Genomic DNA, 21149 nt, shown 5'->3' on the forward strand with positions numbered 1-21149 from the left:
GCTCCGCCCTTTTCCACAAAACACCTGCTGAGTTCCCACGACAGTGCCCTCTTTTTGTAGTCGCCAGCATCCCATCTACAATTCTGAATGCCGCATCAGCACTGCTCGACGTAAGGCGTCCTTCGGGGATTCCTATTCTGGCAGTGACCGTCTGTTGTCCCTTCTCCCCCCTCCCCTCCCTACCCCTTTCCTTCCATTTTGTTGTTGTATGGTCCCGGTAGCTAACTTGAAAACATGCTATTCGTGATTCTCGCCGTTTCTTTCAACGTTCCGCCCAACCCTATCATTTCATCCGGGGCAACGATAAGCGAACGGCTGCACAGACGAACGGCGGACGAAGAAGGGGAAATGGATGGAGGCGTCCCGCAGGGACCCATCTTTGACCTGTCCTGTTTACGGGGATCGAGGAGGATGGAAGGAGCACCGGAACTGGATTAAAACTGAACACGCAAAGGAAAAAATAAGAGTCAATCCGAAAAAAAAAAGTTGACTAAAAATATCGGAGCATTTTTCTCTACCTCTCTTTTCATTTTTACTTGACGTTTTCCTTCGTTTCCCAGCTTGACAGCATAAGTGGAGATAGGGAAAAGGCGACCCGAGAGAGAAATGGATGGAATATGCGTGGCACAAGGACCGGGGCGGCTTGAATAATGACACGCGAGAAGAGGGGAGGGGGGGGGGGGGGGTGACCCGTGCGCGCGAAAGTCGTCCTGCCGTTGCCACGCAGCTTGCAGCATTATGTAAAGCGGAGTGGCAGGCAGGCGAAGGCTCGCGTCTCACCTTGGCCGCTCTCGTTCTTTGAAAGCACAAACGACTAAGCGAAAGATATGGGCACCGGCCTGCGGCAGCTATTACAAGCGATCGCGCGCGCGCGCGCTGGGCCCTCTCGGTATTCGAACGATATATGCCGGCTGTGAGGAGAAAGAAACGAACCGGAGCGCCGAATTCCTTGTCTGCGTTTTCCTTAACGTGGACCAGCTGTCGCAAATGTTTGCAGAGATCGGAGGAAAACAAAAAGAGAAAGTATACTTCTCTCTCTCTCTCTCTCTCTCTCTCTCTCTCTCTCTCTCTCTCTCTCTCTCTCTCTCTCTCTCCAGTTCGTTCTCTATCTCTTTAGGTAATAGGCTTAAGTCATATCGGCGTGTTTGTGGTGCAGTGCCGGACAGTAGACAGAAGCGTAGAATGACATGCTTTTCTACCGTCAACCATCAACCAACTGTCTTATCTTGACGGGCCAGATCATAATCCCTCTCTCCGAAAGCAACAACTGCGTGTCACTCAACTCGCTCTTGCGGATTCAAGAGGACGACTCAGAGCTCGCTGAGGCTTATCGTGAACGATAGACTAGCCCGGAAGCCCACGCACACGGAAAACCATTCGACAAATGCCACCACATTTGAACACAACAGGTTTAACCTTCCACTGGGAGAAATAGACCGCAATTAGAGCGCATCGTCCAAACAGGCGGTTTCGCGAGGCACCTGGACGAAGTGACTGGCGGTGATAAAGAGTGGCAAATCTTCAACTGCGTTCTTTCTTGCATCACCCTAAAGAATTCGCCTGTAAGTTTTCACTGTCAAGCCAGCTGAGCTTCATAAAGTGATTCCGTTCAGTTCATGGATGAACACAACGCTACACGGACGACCCGTAATCGATTTCGAAACAATGCGTCAGTGGCGACGATTCGGCACCGTTATTATTCTGATTGATGAACCTGAATGCAGACAGCAAATACCTACTGGGACGTGAAACGTTTTTTTGCAGGCAATCTTTGGACCGATGGGGTGAACGATTGGACCGCCACACCTTTTCCATCCACTATACCGAGAATTTCCTCAAACTTGAACCTACTTTTCTGTGAGTTATAAAAGTTAGCGCACGAAAGAGCGACAGTAAGATATTGTACAGTTATATGTCTAAGAAATTCGCGGTTTATACTGCTCCCTTTAAAGTACCAAAACAATTTTATTCAGCTCGTTATGCAGGAAGAAACGTTGTTCTCGGTAATTAACCATCCATAAATCTGTATAAAGAACTTCCTCAGAATTTAGTAGGTCTTGCAAGCGCTAACTGTGCACTGAGACAAACTAACGACAAATGGCTCAAGAAATTGCGCAAACCAAGAAGTGCGCACAATTTGTTTTTTGAACCAGAAGCTCAAAGGTTACGGTTCAAGTACACGGTCACAGTGGGGGCATGAATTCCCCACTTATAATTACCTGTTTACATCCATCTAGCACCCAGAAGTCAAACGTAGTCTGGCATAAACCTTTGTAATTGCGAAAAAAAAAAAAAAAGGCGTTCTCCTCATCGTTCCGAAGCTGCCAGTAGACAACTGAAGTCCAGAACTGCCGGGCTGCAATCCGCAGAAAATGCGACAACGTACAGCCATCATTCCACGTACGCCCCTAAGCGTCCATCCCACGTTGTGGCGGATGTTATTCCTAGGCAGTTCTCATGCCTTGCGTAACAGCCCACGCGCCGTCGAAGGATCCCGAAACCACACATAGTATCATGACGATAAGTAGATAGATCCAACGTCAAGAAGCCACGGTGCAAGTGCCAACGCTTTCGCGTTTGTATAGCAGAAGCGGCGTCTGTATACAGTGTACAGGTAGTCGCACGCCGTGACTCAGGAGCCGCCTTCGTTTTCGCGTTAACCCAAGACAGTGAGCGTGACTCATCCGACGGCTCACGACATAGCCTGACATCATGCGGCGCCCACTATTATTACTCGCCAACTTCTCGCCAAATTCGCGAGCCACTGACGCCGGCGCTGTATTACAGACGTCGACCCGCGCACACGAACGTTGCTGTTTGCTTCGCGCTACCGCCTCTTCTTTTTTTTCTTTTGGCGCGTTCGCCGGTGCTGTAGCATCCTACGCACACCTCTAACTCTACCTCTTTTGTTTTGTCTCCAGCCCCTTTTTTGCTTGTGCGCGTGTATTGTTTCGTTTTGTTTGGAGCGGCGGCGCGGGCCAAACGCAGCTCGGCGCCACGGTCGGCTAGCTTCGGCGAGGTCTGGCGAAAATGTTTCCGCCCAGACTGGTTTCCGAGTGCATCGGCGAACGAGCGAGATGCAGAAACAACAAGCGCAGCCGGTGACCCGGCCGCAGTCAACAAGAGCGCACGACGCCGGCGTGCATGAGAGCCGCCCGAATAAAGTAAATAGAGAGGAAGCGGATCAAGAAGAACAAGGTAAAAACGGACAGGTAAGTCTGGAAATAAATAAAAGAAGACCCGAGAAGCTAGGGAGCGCCGAAATCAGACGGACCCCCTCGCGACCGTAGATAAAGGGGCACCAGCCTGTGTTTCCGAGGTTGCATGCACTCGTTTCGGCCGACTCCTACCTTGCATGCGGCAGCAGCGGAACAAAGGCAGAGCGACGCACTGCCCGTCCTGCCCCTGCCTGCCTCGGCACGAACGGATGGCCGAGTCCGCCGGCTGCAGCCCCTGTGACGTCACACGAACACTGACCCGACGTGAAGGCCCCAAACAAAACAAAATATAACCAACCGAATGCCTGGTATCTTTGAAGTGACTGGCTGCAGACACGCCTTGTTCGGATCCTGCGCATAAACGACTTGCGAGTTCTTAGAATGTCTTTAACGTTGAGTGGTTCTACCCTGAGGCTTTTTCCTTACGTTGGTGGTGTTAACAGGCCGAGTCAGACGCACTCTGGCGCACAGAATATGAGTCCGCGCATTGTCTTTCTTTTTTAAATGTGGAGAGGGGAGCATCACTGAGAGGTTGTGATGATCTTCCACGCGATTACTTGTGTAACATAAAGAGGGGCATAGAGAGAGGACGAGATTAAGATGAGAGCAATGAAAGATAGATTAAGCGACCGTTCAGTAATTCAGGTTAGGAGCAACGTCCTGGAAAATGAGTTTCCGTGATGGTAGCGTCCGCGAACGACGAAGGCGAGGCGCTAATTTTTGCTCATGTCTGCGATAAAAGAGTCTAGCGTCTGAAAGCGTTGGTCGGGTGGCTTGTTAGTATATTATATAATAAAAATAATACAGAAAACAACCAAAAGTGATATTTGTAAAATAGGATTTTCTACGCCATGCCCCCCCCCCCCCCCCCCACCAAAAAAAAAAAAATACAAGCAGTTAAAGTGCTTAGACCTGCTTTCTTTGAATTTCGGGCTTTATTTTAATTATATTTCTAGTGAAATTACTTTTATGAAGTGTTTCCTACGAAAGTAGATATCAACGACAAATGAGCTCCGTGTTTTCTATTTCTGAGCCGTGTGTCCAAGAACTCGAACTATTTAGCAAGACAGAGAGAGAGAGAGAGAGAGAGAGAGAGAGAGAGAGAGAGAGAGAGAGAGAGAGAGAGAGAGAGAGAGAGAGAGAGAGAGAGAGTTTTCATAAAAAGAACATGCAGAGCGCTTGAGTTCCGGCTAGTTGGTATTCCATAACGTGTATCTTATGCGCACAAAAAACACACGGACACAGAAGACAAGAACAAGCGCTTGTCCTTGTCTTCTGTGTCCGTGTGTTTTTTGTGCGCATAAGATTAACGTTATAAAATGCAGAGAGGTTTGCCGACAGACGTTCACCGGCATGCTACTCTGCAGGAAAGGTAATGGGAAAATAGCAACGTTTTAATGCACTTGCACAAAAAAGAAAACTGACGGCTTCAGGCAAAATTAGCTGTATGTACATACCGAACTTTACACGGTAACATCTTAGAGTAATTAAGGAGGGGGACTCTGAGATGAAAATCATAATACATGCACTAATGTCATTATGCTAGCACGAAACACCGGAACAGGGCGGGCATTGTGAAGACTGCAGCCGAGAGCGCAGCAATGGCGAGGTGTCGGAAGGTGGCTTTCCCGCACGCCTTGAAACTCCGTCGGATTTTTCTTCTTTCTTTATCGGTGCTTCCGCTATTTTCCCGTCGCTTTCTTACGGCGTCCCCTCCGGAGCTCGCGGCCCCGGCGGCTTTGTGCATCGCGCACAAAATGGGCCACGAAAGTGGCTTCATTCTTTTTGGGCATCTGTGCATGGCCGTCGCCAAGCCGCGCCTTGATGGATGACGTGCTCCGTACAAAGGCTGTCCCTCGCACTTCAGCTAACTTCGCGCGCAAACACGTTTTAAGCGTAGCGAGCGAAATCTGCTGTGCGTAAGCAGCCTCATTTATGTGTCTTTTTCTTTCAGAATTTTTTTGCAATGATTTTGGCCTTGTATGAGTGTATTGCATTACTTGTACACATATCTAACCAAATTATAAGCAACCAGGCTCTGACAAGCTGTTTCTAGCAATTTTCAAAACAAACTATCTTCACAGGTAATGTTTTCTATGATTGGATTGCAAAGGTGACTTCGTCACGTGATACCGCTCAGGAGGAGGAGGAGGACAAGATAATTTAATGGGACCGAAGAAGGCAGCCCTCTACAATGCGTGACTTGCTACTCCAGATGCTTGGTGAATATACGATACTGGTGAAATTCTAAAAATCTTCATGATAATAAAAAAAATACATAAATAACACACGCACACGTAGTACGTACACAAAAATAAGGAACAGGGAGAGGTAGTCACAAACTGGCCTTTAGTTTGGAGGCTTTCAGGAAACCCACAAGAGCTTTGAAACACCCCACCGACCCCACCGCACTGTCTTTCCGTCCCAAGGGCATTCTGACATTTGGCGCTCATAGTAAACTTCTCATGGCCATTTGCGCCGACGACAAACGCGGACATACAAAAAACACGTTTCCGATGTCCTCCCTAACAACGAAAAGAGGACACAAAGTGGATGTCACTATTTAGATATTAAAACTTCAGTTGTTAATGCTGTCAGTTGTGAATCTATGTCAATGCGGACATACCTTTCACACTGGGACTAAAGGAAGAGTGGATTACGGACACGATGACGGGGACGCACGTGACCAAGGCGGAATTGTTGGTAAATTTCCAAATAAGCTAGTATTTCAGAAAAAAGAATAATTCGGAATTAAGAACTTAAGTTGCGCGACTTTCACGGAGGCATCGTCTCACAAGTGGATCGCTTTGCTGGCTAGCACCGACTGTGTGACCCAGCAAGTCTAGGTGAAGTGAGCCCGGACAGCCAGCTTAAGCAAAGACTCCCCGACAAAGGGTAGACCTCCACCGGGCGGGGCCCTCACCATCGACAATGAACGCTTGTTTATTGAAATTTGGCGGACCCCACGTATACTTGAGAATTGGCGTAAAGCGAAGCAGCCGCGAGTGCACCGAGAAATACGAGACGTAACGAGAAACGTTCAATTGTAGTCTTAGTCGCGTAGTCATCCGCAACACCAGTTCTTGGCGTGGGCAGAGATGAGTGGTAATGGTGACAGCTAACAAGGCACACGCTGTAGACGTCTCCTGTGACGCCCGGTAACCACCGGTTTGCCGGCTTTCGAAGGTCGAAGTTGAAGCCTCCGGGGGAAACCCAACGGTGTTGTGGTGTCGTGGCTGCAGCGATAACCACGAATAACAGGTTCTGGTGTGTGCTAAACGATGAGCAGGGCGAGGATGTCTTTAATTTGCATTTGCGTTGCTGCCGGAACGATGTAAAGGGCGGACAAAGCGATGTCCACGTCCACACACCTCAGTCGCGAAACCCACGCGTCGCCCACACCATCTACGAGAATAAGCTCGGCCTTCTTGTTAGCTGCCAGCGACAACTTATCTGGGCCGACTGCGAGATATGGGTAGTTTTTTTGAAGCGCTGCAGTTACGGCCAGGGGTCGTAGTAAAAACTTTATTTTGGAAAATATAAGGGGGGAGGTGGAGCTCAAAGGGATTAGAAGGACACTTGTGGGTGGGGCCCCATGTCCAGGGCTCCAGATTGAGCACCACCTTGTCTTGCTCTTCAGACCAAGTTTACCTGGTCCTCCAAGGCTGAGCTGGCCAGAACTGCCTCCCATGTTACCTGGGTATTAGGGTTGGTGCTGGTCGTCTGGGGCCATATGGTACGGCACTCCCAGGTTGCGTGGAAAAGCGTGGATTTTTCTTTGCACTGCGAGCATTTTCATTGTATGCAATTTGGAAACATCAGAGCTAGGTGTGACTTGTGAATAAAGGTATTGGTTTGTATTCGCCGTAGGGTCCAAGAATCGTGAGTGTTGAGATCCTTGTGAGGAGATGGAAAAGTCGGCCTCCTTTGAGTTTGGGAAGCTGTTCGCCGTTGCGTTCTGGAGGTGGAGATTGGTATGGATAGTTGTGTAGGGCGCGGTACGTTGGGTCTCTCGCCGTCCTGCTGGCTGCCTAATTACGGTGCAGCCCCTCGTGGCCTAGACACCAGTTTATATTGTGGGTTTGTGTCACCTGCGGGGAAATAATGTGTTTTAACAGCCTGGAGATTCTTCTAGCCATTGTGCTCATAATTGCTCGCTTGGAGACTGAAATGACGTAAGTCCTCGGTTATTCTTTTCTCCTAGCCTGATTGGTAGGAGAACGAGACCGGTTTCGGCCCCCTCGATGATGCGGGGAGGCGAATGCCATCTCGTGGTGTTGTAAGAAACCGAGCGGTTCGTCCAAACAAGACCACAGCAGCAGCGCGCGAACAGTCAGAGAGGGGAGGCACGAAAAGGTTTGCTTCAAAAGATCAATCAATCAATCAATCAATCAATCAATCAATCAATCAATCAATCAATCAATCAATCAATCAATCAATCAATCAATCAATCAATCAATCAATCAATCAATCAATCAATCAATCAATCAATCAATCAATCAATCTCAGAATACGTATAACCCTACAGTAACTCAATAGCAAGCTGTTGTAGCCTGAAAAAGCGAATCACTGCCCTTGAAGGTGTCATAGAAGTTTTCCTTTGATATATCAAATTTATCCGCCCTGCAGATCTCTAACGGCATATCTCTTCGTAAAGCAGTCTTTCTACTATCAGGGTATCAGTTGCAGTGAAGTAGTCTTTAGAGGGAGTTTTGGCATTGTACGGCTGACTGAGCGAACCCGCGGTAGGCCTGCCGTATTGCGCCATCACCCAATAATACGCGTGTGTTTTGACAGCCCTCGTCGTTATTTTTAATAAGGCTGCAAAAAATGCGAAATTATTTTTGTACATTGTTTGTGGCAGGGCCTGTGTCGGCAAATGTTTTAGATTACGTACGCAGGTAATTACAAAGTATACATATACACCAGAAATCCATAATACCACTGAGCACTTTTCACGGCTTAGTCAAGATGGAGAGCCAGACTCTGCACATAAATAGCCGGCGATGAATATACGTGCTATTCAACATTGCTTGTCTTGATTGCCTCAATTCAAGGCCCACTGTATCACTGAACACGTCAGAGAAAAGTGCTTGCCTACACCTTATCAAAAATGCTTTGCTGCAGACAACAACAAATAGAGAGAGGCAAATCTAGACCACGCGGGAGATACAGCAGGGTCTGTCATCGAAGCAGTTGCCGCGGCAAATCACTTCTGGCCAGCGTCATTTGCGGGCTTCGTGCATTCGAGCAACGACGAGAGCAGGAAACGGTTTCGGAAAGGGGGGGTAGATGGAGGCAGACTCGGCCACACATTCGCCTCAGGCTTGCAGCGGCGACGGAAGTTGCGAACGCACCCACTTTCTTTCATGCAAATGCATGGTTGCGGTGGCGGCGCGAATTTCTCGCGGATAAGTATGCAGCCGTCGCTGCCTGTACCTCCCTAATGCATGCCACGCCGTCGCCATGGCAACCGACCCACGCCGCAAGCGCGAGCCGCTCGCTGCTTGGGTTCTCCGATATCTGCACCCGCATCACCCGGACCGTCGACCTCGGGAGTGGACGACGCAATCCGGCGGGAGGCTTTTAATTTCGCCCCACACCCCCACCCTCCGCCTCAAACAGCGTCAACGTCCTTTCATGGTTCGGCCGCACCGGCCAGCCTCCATTCATGCACGCCAGGGCGGCAGGGTTCGAGGCGGTCCGTGAAGAGGGCTCTGCACCTGACGGATGCAATGCCTGGCTCCTCCGGGAAACCACGCAATGTGTTGACGAAAAGAGTGAAGAGAGACATAGGGCGAATTCTGAGTTGGTAGACGTTTACGATGCGCAGCTTGTGTCGTGTACCCCGTTCTGCATCGTAAACACCCCGAAACTCCCGACTGAATGTGGTAACGTCGCGCCTGAAACAGCGCAGCATTTGCGGGGGCGTCAGCGGGGGCGTCTGCCGGCGGGAAAAACAGCAGAGTAGGTGTGATGTGCTGATTATCACGGCGTTTGAGCTCTTTGTTTAAGGTCTTAGAGTATAGGAAAAGAATGATGCCAGAATTATGCTTTGTGACGGATTAAATTTAATTTACGAAAGCTTACTCGAAATGTACATTTGTAATTAAAATGGGCCCTTACAAGCATCAGTCACCACTTAATGTTTGGCGAGCTTGAAAGCAACTAAACCTATGTGACAATGCGCTGGCAATCTCTCGATAACATTGCCCAAGTACTAGCGTAACTGACCCCTTAACGGTGCACTCACCACCATCACGCACTGTCGAGGAGTGGTATAAACTAAAAAAAAATGAACAAAGCTCGCACTAACGCGTAAGGCTTGAAGGTATAGCGACGCTGTACGCAACTTTCACGACTTTTATGAAGGTCTGCAGCCGATTTCCTTCTTCTTCGCTGCAGCAACGACCTTTACTCCATTATTGTTGCTATAAGTTTGAGCTTTCATTTTTTTTTTTTGACAGTGTTAATCATTGGGCATCCCCTTCGAGAAGCGTACGCTATGACGCGTCTTTCACGTCCGAACAAGTGTTGCCACGATTACGGCAAACTCTAGAGGTTTTTTTTTTTTTTTTTTTTTTTTTTCCAATCTTAGCCTATCTCCCTAATTGGGTATGCTGGGCTTGGCAAACGTGCGCAGGGAACGTTGGGCGGTCGTCGTGAGGCACGCACACACGAGCGCTGGGCGTTTTCTTGATTTTGTTAACTGCCGGGCGGCCCCCGCGGCGTCCGCGCTCACGTGTGCGCGCTCACGTGCTCGCACTGGGGAATTTCTTGGTATTTTTAACTTGGACACGAAAAATTACGATTTCGTCGCTGTTAAAAAGCGAGGGGAGGGAAGGGGGGAGGACCTTATTCATTCAGGTAAGCACGATTACAAATTCAGATCACACGCGTATCGCAACTTGCAGTCCGGGAAGGATTCCTCATCTTACCGTCTGCATGGGTGGATAAAGCTATCTCAAACACAACGTACATTTCGGACAGAAACACAAGATCTGTGCGACCATTTGAAAGATCGAGGCCATTAATTCTGGCGGCTGTCACACAATGCACGTGTCTCGGCGACCTGTTTTGCAGCGCATCATTTCTTTCTTTTTTTGACACAAAACCGAAAGTAATACACGTAACGAAACGAGCATCGATGAAGGCTCGCTGAATGCGCACCTGCCGTAAATCACTTCGCGCCTGGATCCACGCCGAGGCTGCACGCGGGGAAATAATACCCTTGGCAGCGTATACCGTGTCCAGGGGAGAAGCATTAACGCGATTCTCCTGATCGTTCTCAACGCGGAAAGAAGGCCCGCAAGCGAAAACTCCTTTCCTGCCTCATAATTAAAAGGAGAAGGAAAAACGAAAACGCGGGCGATTTAAGCGAAAGGAAACGAAAGCTATAGTAATACAAGCTCCAAACTGTGCCACGGTCCCCTATCTCGAAGTCGCAGCTTACTAGGGGCGCAGCATAAGCCGTTCATTTGTCACGCTTTTGTGCTTTCCTCTAGCGCTTGAATTTTCGTGCTTCGTTTTCACTACGTCGCTGCAAAAACCCAGCTGCGACGCCTTTAGTATTGGTCGCGTTCTTGTGTTTATGATATATTTCTTGAAATCGACGCGTATATTTTCTGCTACTTGCTTTGCTTTATTTCCCAGTCGTCTTCGGCTGATAGATGAAGCTGGCTCAACTTATAACGCTTGGGCGCAAACAAAACATTCCCTCCGGGGCAACGATTTGGGGCTCGCTTCCTAAAATATTTCTTGTATCCGTTTTTATTCCTCTCCCAGCGTCGTTTTCGCAGGAATTGGAGCACATCGGAAGGCCAGCAGACGGATGCAAGTTCGGAGAATTCACGAAAACGCATACTTGCAGCCCGTATGGGAGCGAAATAAATATACAATTGATCAAGTAAACAGACTGAAGCGGCGTTTAATAAAGGCTCGAATGAAACGTTAAGCCGTTGAAGTCGTAAAACAAAACGGCGTCGCGAAAAAAAAAAAAAATCGCGAGCCCATTATTCGCAGCGGCGGCCGCGGCAATCGAAATTTCGCGCGCTTCTGCAACATTCACGCGGGAGGGCCTGCTGTTCATTTTCTCCGGGAGTGCGCAGCGTTTATTGCGGAACGCTTTGCCGAAGTTCGGCTTGGCGTAACGCGACGAAAAACGTTGCTTTGAAGCGCGAATGCCGTCAGCAGTAGACAAAGGGGGAAGAAACAAAAAATCGCTCGTTCGGTGTCGCGCGATGGTCGGCGAATGGAGAATGAAGCTAGAGGGTAAACAAGGTAGCGGATGGGGGAAATCGATACGTATCAGGAAACAGCCAGCAGCAGCGAAGGGGACTACAACAAAAGACAAACGGACCCGCCCTGGTGTCGGTGCGATTGACGTCATACGGCTATTGACGCGTTTGAGCCGCTCATTGGCTTTTGATGCAGCTATTCATTGAGCCTTTGCAACCATCCAATTTCCAAAAAAAACAAAAAGAACATTTTCCAGGTTTTGAAATTTTGAAGGGGAGATTAGATTTCCATAGCAAGGTCCTCTTAAGCGTCCGCTGGTAAGAGGTAGTTACGTTAGTAACAGGTAGGCGCACAGGAGAGGATGAAGGCATGGAGCAGGAATACCTTTAGTAGACGGGAAGGTGATTCACGTCGATAAGGAAATAACAGCAAGGTTTAACGATTGGTTCATTGGAATGCGCTCTTCCTGCCATCGCCAAGCTATTCTTCTGCGTCGAGGAGGCTCATTTATTTTTTAACAGCGCAATTTCAGTAGCGCTTCGAGTTCGCTTCTTTAGTTAGAACTGTGGAAATTGAGAATGGGTGAAGTTCAATTAAAATTTATGAGCCTATGAATGAAAAAGTGAGAGAACTACAAGATGCGAATACCTTATTTATGCGGCAGCTGAAGGAGAGGCAGCCCAGCAGCCAAAAATGTGATGCTTTCGGACGTCGTGGAACTTGGTCCATAATATTCTGTCCTAAGCGCTTAGACTAAATGTACAAGTTTAACTGTCAGCACTGAATAAACAGCATCATCTAAAATAACGTAACATGATCACGCATGTGCATACCTTCACACCATCTTTCCGCGCCAACCTCTATCACCTTGAAATTCAGTGTCATCGCATGCTTAGAGAAATCCATGTCACGTGTCGATCAGCATGTTCCTGAAGCGTAAAACGGGAGGCGCGGAATGTGTTTATAAATATGAATTAAAAAAATTAGTACAATACTACGAGTAATAAAATAGCTTAAGCGACGAAAATTTATGTCGACTTGTCCAGAACAGTGCTGTGTGGCACGATCCCGTCTATGTGCTTGAGTGAAAGTGTGCGTGTTACTGATTCAGTGTCTCACAGTGTTAGTATCGGTATTAGCACGTAAAGCTGCACGCACATCATGACAAATGAAGCACGGGCTCGAAACTTCGAACCGAAAAATATAAAAACGAAAAAGCGAAGATTTTGGTCAAAATATAAAAGCGGTTCTGCTGCTTGGTATGGGCAACGATCAAACTTCATCGTGATAATAAACCAACTGCATCATTCATGTTCACTTAACTAAACCTTGCAATCGTTGTGTTCTAATTCTCTGTTGAGGCGTCACTTATCAGTGGCTGTAAAAGGCGCGGCAGGAATCCGCCGCCAGCTAGTCGGCACAAACATGTTTTGTCCATGTCGCTTCTGACAGGCTAACCCCAAACGCAGTATCATTTTACCGCCAGTTCTGATGAACGTTATTCCCCTGCTCCGCAACTACAGCATTGACGCGCCACCTTTAAGGTCTTCCACAGCCGGTGTTTAAACGTTCGCCCCTAACAAAACCTAAAAAAGAACGATTTGTCACCCAACCTTTCAAAAAACAAAAAACAAAACAACGTTCCGCTTTACAATCATTGTTGCTGCGGGTTGTATTCCACAGCAGCTATGTCACAACGACACCACGGCTAAGTAACCGTCCACTCAATCCAAACAAGCGATCAACTCTAAAGTTCGATCACCCTCCAGAGTCACTCAAAGCGAAAGTGCCCGATCAGCGGTGTGGGCGAGAGTGAGCGCCCGTCAACTTACTCTTCACGCTCCGTCACGTCCTCCGCCTCGGCACGTCTTGTCCACGGTCGCGCGGAGTCGTATGCAGAGCGGGACGCTGCACTGGCGGCCGCTTAAGCGTAGTCTCCCCAGGCGGCCGTGCGCTCTGCAGCGTATACGAGCGGCGCGCCGAGGATCGCGCTCGAGAGCCGCTCATCCATTCATTAGCTCGTTATTAATTCAGGAAACGCGGCTTGTGCGTCGTCCCATTCTATGCAGACGAGCGCGCGTGTGCGCGCCCAGCAACGCAGCCGCGCACGCTGCTCACATGGCTGCTCTCACGAACAAACAAGTCACTCGGAACCGCGCACTTGCACGGGGCCATCGCGGGGCAGCAAGCGCGATGAGAGCGCAGCTGGATGGCTGGATGGGTATGCTGCCACTGCTGCTGCGCGGGTTGCTCTGTGCAATGCGCAACCGGCTCGCCTTCACCAGACTGTGTCTGTAGAATGCGCGGGTTGTGTCAGGGGCCAGAAGGTTTGCGCGAATGTGCGCTTCCCTGAAACCAAGGCCCACCAGTCTCGTCAGTCGTGTGCACGGGGCCAATCGTGGCTCCACAAAACTGCGTACATGAGGTCGTAATTGCGCAAGAATGCCGGCGTCGTAGGGTGTAGTGGAGTGCGGGAACGCCGCGATGGGGATGTTGTACGCGTGTATAGTGGATGCCATTTCGGGCAGAAGCCACCTTGGATGAGTGGCGATTTTATTCCTACGGTTGTGCGATATGTGCTGGCAACAGACGTGTCAAGAATCTGAAAGCGGACGTTTTTGTGAGGGAGAAATTTTATAACATCATACACGATTAACTCAGGGTATTAAAAAGGAAAAAAGAAGAAATGATTTGTGACTTCAACTGCGTCGGTCCACTTGTGTTGACTTCCGTGCTCAGACACGGATTTTTAATTTTTTTTTGGAACTAGTGCGCTTTTTCGTGCACTGTTCCGCATATGCGCTGCTTCATTACAACATCGTGATTTACATGGCCCTTCCGTTTAAACACTTGTCCCCAGCGTTGTTCATTTGCTCCTAGCTTTGAACAGCATCTTTGTATCTGCACCGACGTGCGATCATGTCGTAATAAAAACAGAGTGGCGACGAGGATAAAGTGCTAAGATGCACTCGTATGGTATTTCCCCTTCGACTCAGAGCCGTGGAGGCTGCATTTACGCTTCTGGCGAAACACAAGAACGGCCATGTGTATATCCTCGGCACTCGTTTGAGAACATTGGGTGGTTCAAATAAAAATGGATCCCTCTGCTACGACTGGTCCTAAAAAGGTCATGTACAGCTTCGGCATGAAGAAACGCCACATTTGCATTTTTACATCACTGCATCAAAACTGCGTCTCCTATCCAGAAAAAATTGTCAAAACAAAACAGAAAAACTCCCCCAAAAACAGAGACCTTGGAGTAGCATGTCCACGCGTGTGGCTTTCAAAACCTTCCCGATTTCTCCAACGGAGAGGTGGGCTGTCGCACACAGATAGCTGATCAATTTTGAAATGTGATTCTGTCCACTGTGAACAGAAAAATAAAAAATAAAAGCGAAAAAATAACACACAAAAGTGCGGGGGCAAGGGACGGTTATCGATTGCTCCTGCTACTGTAGAAGGCCGCATCCAAGGGTAAACAAAAAAAAGTTTGTTATACAAAATCCGGCGGACTTGGAGCTCTCTCAGTTCGTCTTTCATCGGGGTTTTTAACCTTCGAGGTCTCCCACCCCGAACCTCGTGCAGCTACGTTTTTTTCTTCTTTTTTCAATGTTTCCTACTTGTACTCCTTCCTGTCTTATCATATTTTGAGAGAAAACAGCGTCGCGGAAACAAAATTCTCGACTTCTTTAATGTTTTTCTGTCTTTATTTTTGCCACGCTAAGAGAAGGTGAATGCCTGCGAGGAAGTCTTTCAACTGTACACAGCGCTGAGTTGTTTTCTTTCTTTTCTATTTTTCTCTCTATTTCCCCTCCCCCTCAACTCCGTGTGGCGCTCTTACCGCCCAGTCCTTGGCATCCCTTCGTGGCCCACCAGGCGTAAATAAAAGCTCACGAGCGACTGGGTTCGGTGACCTTTATGAAATTGTGCGACTGACAGCTTCATCAGTACCTACCTCGCCACATTCCCCCTTTTGCCAGAGCGCCGAACACAAAGCTTTTCAATACATACCCAAAGAAAGAAAAAAAAACATTTAGTTTATAACATGTTCACTTTTTCAGTCGCAGCTGGCTATCAATTTTCCCCGCAACAACAACAAAAAAAGAACACCGCTCAAAGTAAGGTCGTGTGTAAAGTGCTGAGCAACATGCTGTAGTAAATGTTTTACACTGTGCACTGATGTTTGGTTGAATCGTTCGATTTTTGCTACCATTTTAGCTGAAAAAAAAGCCATGAAAAAACAAAGCTGTGGTTCTAGTCGTTGTTTTTTTCTTGTCGGTATATGTTTTTTTCCGAAGCCATTGGTATTTAGTTCCGTCTGCCGCCAATCACGTGCAATACGCGACGGCAGTTGGGTTTCTTCGATTCTAAATATAGGCTACAAAATCAGGCGATTGTACAGCGTACGCGCGGTATTTGTCATGGTGGAAATTGAAATTTCGAACTCTACTTCTGTACAGTCAGGCTATCGCAAGCGAACGGTTCGCTTCTCGAGCATTTTCATCGTTGAGCTCTTTACACCATCTCGCAACTCTATGTTTCCCTATAGTGTGCTTGTATCTCCGTATTCAGGTGCGCCTGTGCCCTGTCGGTTTATTAGAAAAAGCTGGACACTAGTTCTCCATTGCACTTTTTTGCACACAAAATATGTCACTCAAAGTATTAAGTGTCTTATCAATTTGTGGAGGGACATATGATTTGCCTGTTTGAACCCTAAATCCCCCTTTCCCGCTCTCTTAGCACATCGAGTACAAGTGCAATAGAAATGCAGACATTTACCGCCCGAGATCAAGCCCGGATTCCGGTGTTCAGTTCGCTTTTAACTCACATCTCGAAAAATAATGGGACAAAATCACCAGCATATGCATGACGTTAAGTAATCGTCTCCTGGCCATAAAACTCCCACACACAATAACAAGGTGCCTGCCCGACACAAGAACCCACGCGAGCCTTCTCGGAGCGAGAAGAAACAGCCGAGACGGAACGGCGTCCTTCCGCAAGTCTCCCACGTCTTCATCACCGTCGCTTGGGGGTCCCCGCCCGAAAAAGATACGGCGCGCAGACCACCACGAGCACGCAGGTATCGCGCGTCACGTACGTGCATAGAGTCGCCCGAGGTATATCCGAGACACGGAGACACCAAACGCGACGCCACCGCCGCCTCCGTTGGCCCACACGTATTCAGAGCACGCCAGGCGGGAGGGAAGGCCGGCGCGCGTCTGTAGAGACGCTCACGGTGAGGGAGACGCGGCACTGCCCACGCACGCGCGCGTAGAACAGCGATAAATCCCGGTCGAGTTACGCGTCCGAGACGGCTGCGGCGTCAGTTCGCAATGCCGAGACCCGCCCTGGCTGTGATACGGCAGCTTCCGACGCGCAGGGATGACCAAAACGGCGGCTTGCCCATCGCCGCTTAATGCGGCCCACGTTCTTTGACCTCCGTGATCCCTCCTCCGCCTCTCCCTCTTCCCGCATCCATTCCTCATCCTCTTCCGCATCCCTCCTCCGCCGGCCCCCAGGCGAAGGCGGATCAAGGTCGAGGATGTTGTCTGGCCGTGGGGCCTGGCTCAAGTATCGTCACCCACTCCTTGGGTCTCGAAACAAGAGCCGATTCCGGGACCGCCAACGCGCGAAAAGAGACGCTTTATGGGAAGTGCTGTGAGCGGGGGAGGACACGTCTGGTCTGCGCGCACCCGACACCGAAAATGAAAAGCATCCCCGTCTGGCGTCGTGACTCAGACGGGGACATGATGTAATGTGACGAAGGCGAGAAACGAACGGCGTTCTGGCGCGTCTTCTCTCTTTTTTTCAGCGGCTTGTGTGCTTTGAGTTTCGTTTCAGTTTACGCGGAACGAGAATGTTCTTGCGAAAGCGCTTTTTATCATGCAGCTGCACAAATTGGAAGGAAGAAGTTTTTAAATTCAGCGCCACGTTCGGCGAGGTTGAGACACGCCGTCTTGTGGGAGGAAAAAACAGCAGTCGCTTGCACATTCAGAAGCGCGTAGGTGAGTGGCATTAACTCGCTTTATGCGTGGTCGAGTGAAGCAAACTCTAACTTTTGCATTTTTTAAAGCAGCGAAGTTGTTAAGCAAATCGTAATTTTTCGTACCGGCCGTTAAAAATACCAAGAAATTGCCGAGCGCGCACGTTAGCGCGTGCCAGGCAGTTAAAAAAAAACAAGAAAATTCCTACCGCTTGTGTGTGCGTGCCTCGCGATGATCGCCCAGCGTCGCCTGCGCACGTTTGTCAAGCCAAGCATACCCACTTAGGAAGATTGGCCAAGATTGGCAAAAAAAAAAAAAAAAAAAAAATCTCCAGCGTTCGCCGTAATCGTGGCAACATTTGCTCGGAACGAGAAAGACAAAGCATCCTCTAGAGACTATAAGTGGCGCTTGCAGAGTGGCGTTCGATTAAAATGACAAGCTCACTCTGGCCTTGCTCAACATGAAGAAATTGAAATGCCATGCCGCTGACGTCATGGCCGCTGACGTCATGGCAGTGAGGAGCAGTCACTGGACTGGACTGGACTGGACTGGATTGCTGAACCTTAGCTCACTCTACGTATATCCTGGCATAGCAGAGCTAAGCCACTACTAATTTTTTTTTTTTTTGAACTGAAAGCGAAGTTTGAGGGTCTACCTTCGTTTTGTGCCGTGCTTTGAATGTTCAAGGGCTACAATACTATACATGTTGTACGTCCACATGTATAATTAAAAACAGCCAGATTACAGAAAATGGGCGTAAAAGTATGGAATGCCAACTAAAACAGTCTCCCAAATCCTAAACCAAACGGCTTCCTCCTTCCTCCTCCCGGGATATGACGCCGATGGAGTGTCAGCCAAAATCAAGTTGTAATATAGTAATTCAATCCGAAAGCCCGTCGCACTGTGAAGAGCTCGACACGTGACACTCCGCTGCTGTTTGCATTCGGGCACCTCGGACGCGAGCTCCATGTGTTGTTCGAGTTAACGCCATGACACGAGGTCGCGGGTTCGATTCCCGGCCGCAGCGGCCGCTTATCTGATGGAGGTGAAAAGCAAAAACGCCCGTGTGTACGAGATTTCGGCGCACGTTAAAGATCACCAGGTGGTCAAAATTAATCCGGAGCCCTCCACTACGGCGCGCCTCATCGCCTGCGTTGCGTCGGCGCGTTAAACCCTACAATCAATCAATCAATCAATTAACGCCATGAGTCTAGCAACGAGTCTTTAGCTTTTTCTTTTACTTTTCGACACCCCCTTTCTAGCTCATACGGTCGTCCTCTCTTCCTAAACCCGCTCAAACGCACTGATGTCGCCGCACCATAACGCGGAACAGCCCGCAGCGTACCGGAAATCGTAATTCCTGGCTAAGAAGACCGGTAGAGGCGTGCACATAGCTGTCGACGCCGCCTGCGTCATCACCGATCCAATTCAGAGGTCCCACAACGGAGCATGCCAAATGCAGCAGCTAATTCAGCCTGACTGGGCTCCTAAGTACCGTAGTTAATACACGCACGACGGAAAGCGTCCTGTGGGTATTACTGCACAGTTCATGTATGGGCATCAGATATTTTCTAAGGAAGGGGGAGGGGAAGCCAGGATTGATTAATTGATTGTGGGGTTTAACGCGCCGACGCAACGCAGGCGATGATGCGCGCCGTAGTGGAGGGCTCCGGATTAATTTTGACCACCGGGGGATCTTTATCGTGCGCCGAAATCTCGTACACACGGGCGTTTTCGCTTTTCGCCTCCATCAGAAAAGCGGCCGCCGTGGCCGGGAATCGAACCCGCGGCCTCGTGCTCAGCAGCGCAACGCCTTAGCCACTGATCACCGTGACGAGTGGGGGAAGCCAGGAATACTTGGAGTATCAGGATACGTGTGTGGAAGGGGAACAAAACTATTTTCTTTCCTGGTCTTCAGACAGCCTGATCGTGACATGGTCTCCTGAATTGGGGGACCACTCCCACATCTTAGGTCCCCATTATTAAAGTTTTTCAACAACAAAAAACAAACAAACGAACAAAAAAAAAAAAAGATCGCTACAAGGTGGGAGAAGGGATGGCTTACGAGTAGACTCTACTTTTCGAAAGGACGCCACCTTGAACTACCATGCCTGCAAAAGTTGGTGGGAGGGGTACGCAACCCGCCGCTTCCTCTGGCTGCCTCCTGCGCATATTCAGGTCACTCGACGTTGCGCGCACACGCACCATTATCATCGGGTTGGCCGCTGTGGAATAAATACGCCTCCACAAGCAGACTGCTGCCGCTGCTCTCCGGGTCACCCAGATATCAAAAAATAACAACAAAAAATTCAAGGCCACGTTTTTTAATAGCCCTGTCTCCCTTCTCCCATTATATCCGTCTCTCTTTTTCTCTATTTATGCACGAGCAATCACAGCTCCTCTTTTTTTCTGCAGACAGCGAAACAATAAAGAACGACGTCAGACGAGCAACTAACAAACACAAAAGAAGCAACTAAACAGCAGTGGAGGAGTAAGCAGCAAACAGTTACGCGTCGGCGCAGAGGTCCCCGTACGCACACAATGCCCGTCCATTTGAAACTGGGTCTCGAAAGAAGGAAAGGCAGCCGTCATTCACGAAGGGTGAGCTCTCGCGTGTTTTCTTCCTGCAACCTTGGTGTGTTATTGCGCGCTTCTGCGGACGACCCGTCTCGGAATGGCTCGCGTCACTGAGGGAATGCGAAAAGAAGCCGTGTGACGTGCACCCAATGTGTGACATTGCGCAACAACAGTAGAGAAACAAATAACCAAGATGATAATATTGATATTCGTTGCATCTTGAGTAGTGTATTTTTAACTGTTACTCCTTACCTTTTCTTCGGGTAAAGCGAATAAGTCTCCAATATAGCCCTGCTTGAACAGATGTACGTGCTCCCCTTCATGGGGCAGAAGGCATAGAAAACATTGCAACAACATCGCCTTGCATCTGTAGAATCATGCCACAAGCTTATAAAAGTACTACGGTGTTAAAAAAAAATTGGCTCCAACCCACGTTGTGAAGGTGGTTGGACAGCGAAATTGTTAACGCCACCCACAACGATTACCCATGCGACGTCACTTGAATTCACTCACGTGGCTCTACAAGGAGTGAAACCAGAGACGACCGAATGCAGCAGCGACGACAGAAAGAAAACGGAGAGGAGCATCTGCAAGGGTGAGGAGGACGGCGGCATGTGTGGCGTCATCTCCCTTACTGCCTCTCACTCACTTTTGTTTCATGCGTTGCCGCAAAAGAGCGCCCTCCCCACCCCCTCCCCAGACACTGTTCCGTTCGCCGCTAATCCAAACCACGTCAACGCCGTTATCATACATTATGCAGTTTGCAGTTCACACGAGGGCTTTAAATGAACGCAGGTGGTAAACCCGCCGCTGTGCTTGTTGAGTGCGCCGTCTGTCTCCCCGTCTCCTCGTGTGGGCGTAGCTTAGTTGGTAAGACGACGGGCTTTCGATCCGTTACTCTATTTGGTTTCAGGTTCAATTTATTTTATTTGTAATTAATCAGTAAATTATTTTATTTGTTCGCGGGAGCTCTCTGTTGACTACGACGGTCGCAGTAGAACCCTTGGCCGGTAGAGGTATAATGCTTCACAGTAAGATAAAGGAAAATAAGAAGCTCCCTCCAGGTCAAAACTGAGGCCTTGACTCGAGCGTCGCAGCACGAAATTTTCAAGTTAAATAATCGAGTTCGTAA

At 48.9% G+C, this 21149-nt stretch overlaps 1 protein-coding gene across 3 annotated transcripts in view; it reads right to left on the minus strand.

Annotated features, from left to right (window-relative positions):
* Positions 1-21149, minus strand: part of LOC144174911 (uncharacterized) — a 288622-nt gene that overhangs the window by 248893 nt on the left and 18580 nt on the right. The window contains exon 1 of one of the 3 annotated variants that reach the window (XM_077703895.1): positions 13289-13533. The exons of the other annotated variants lie outside the window; for them this stretch is intronic. The gene's annotated coding sequence lies outside the window, so the exon portion shown is untranslated. Of the gene's footprint in view, positions 1-13288; positions 13534-21149 lie in introns of those variants that run through there. 3 annotated transcript variants of the gene reach the window in all.

This window comes from Haemaphysalis longicornis, unplaced genomic scaffold, assembly GCF_048455015.1.
Source record: "Haemaphysalis longicornis isolate Haplotype H1 unplaced genomic scaffold, Haemaphysalis longicornis Haplotype H1 scaffold_3, whole genome shotgun sequence".
Classification (NCBI taxonomy): Eukaryota; Metazoa; Arthropoda; class Arachnida; order Ixodida; family Ixodidae; genus Haemaphysalis; species Haemaphysalis longicornis.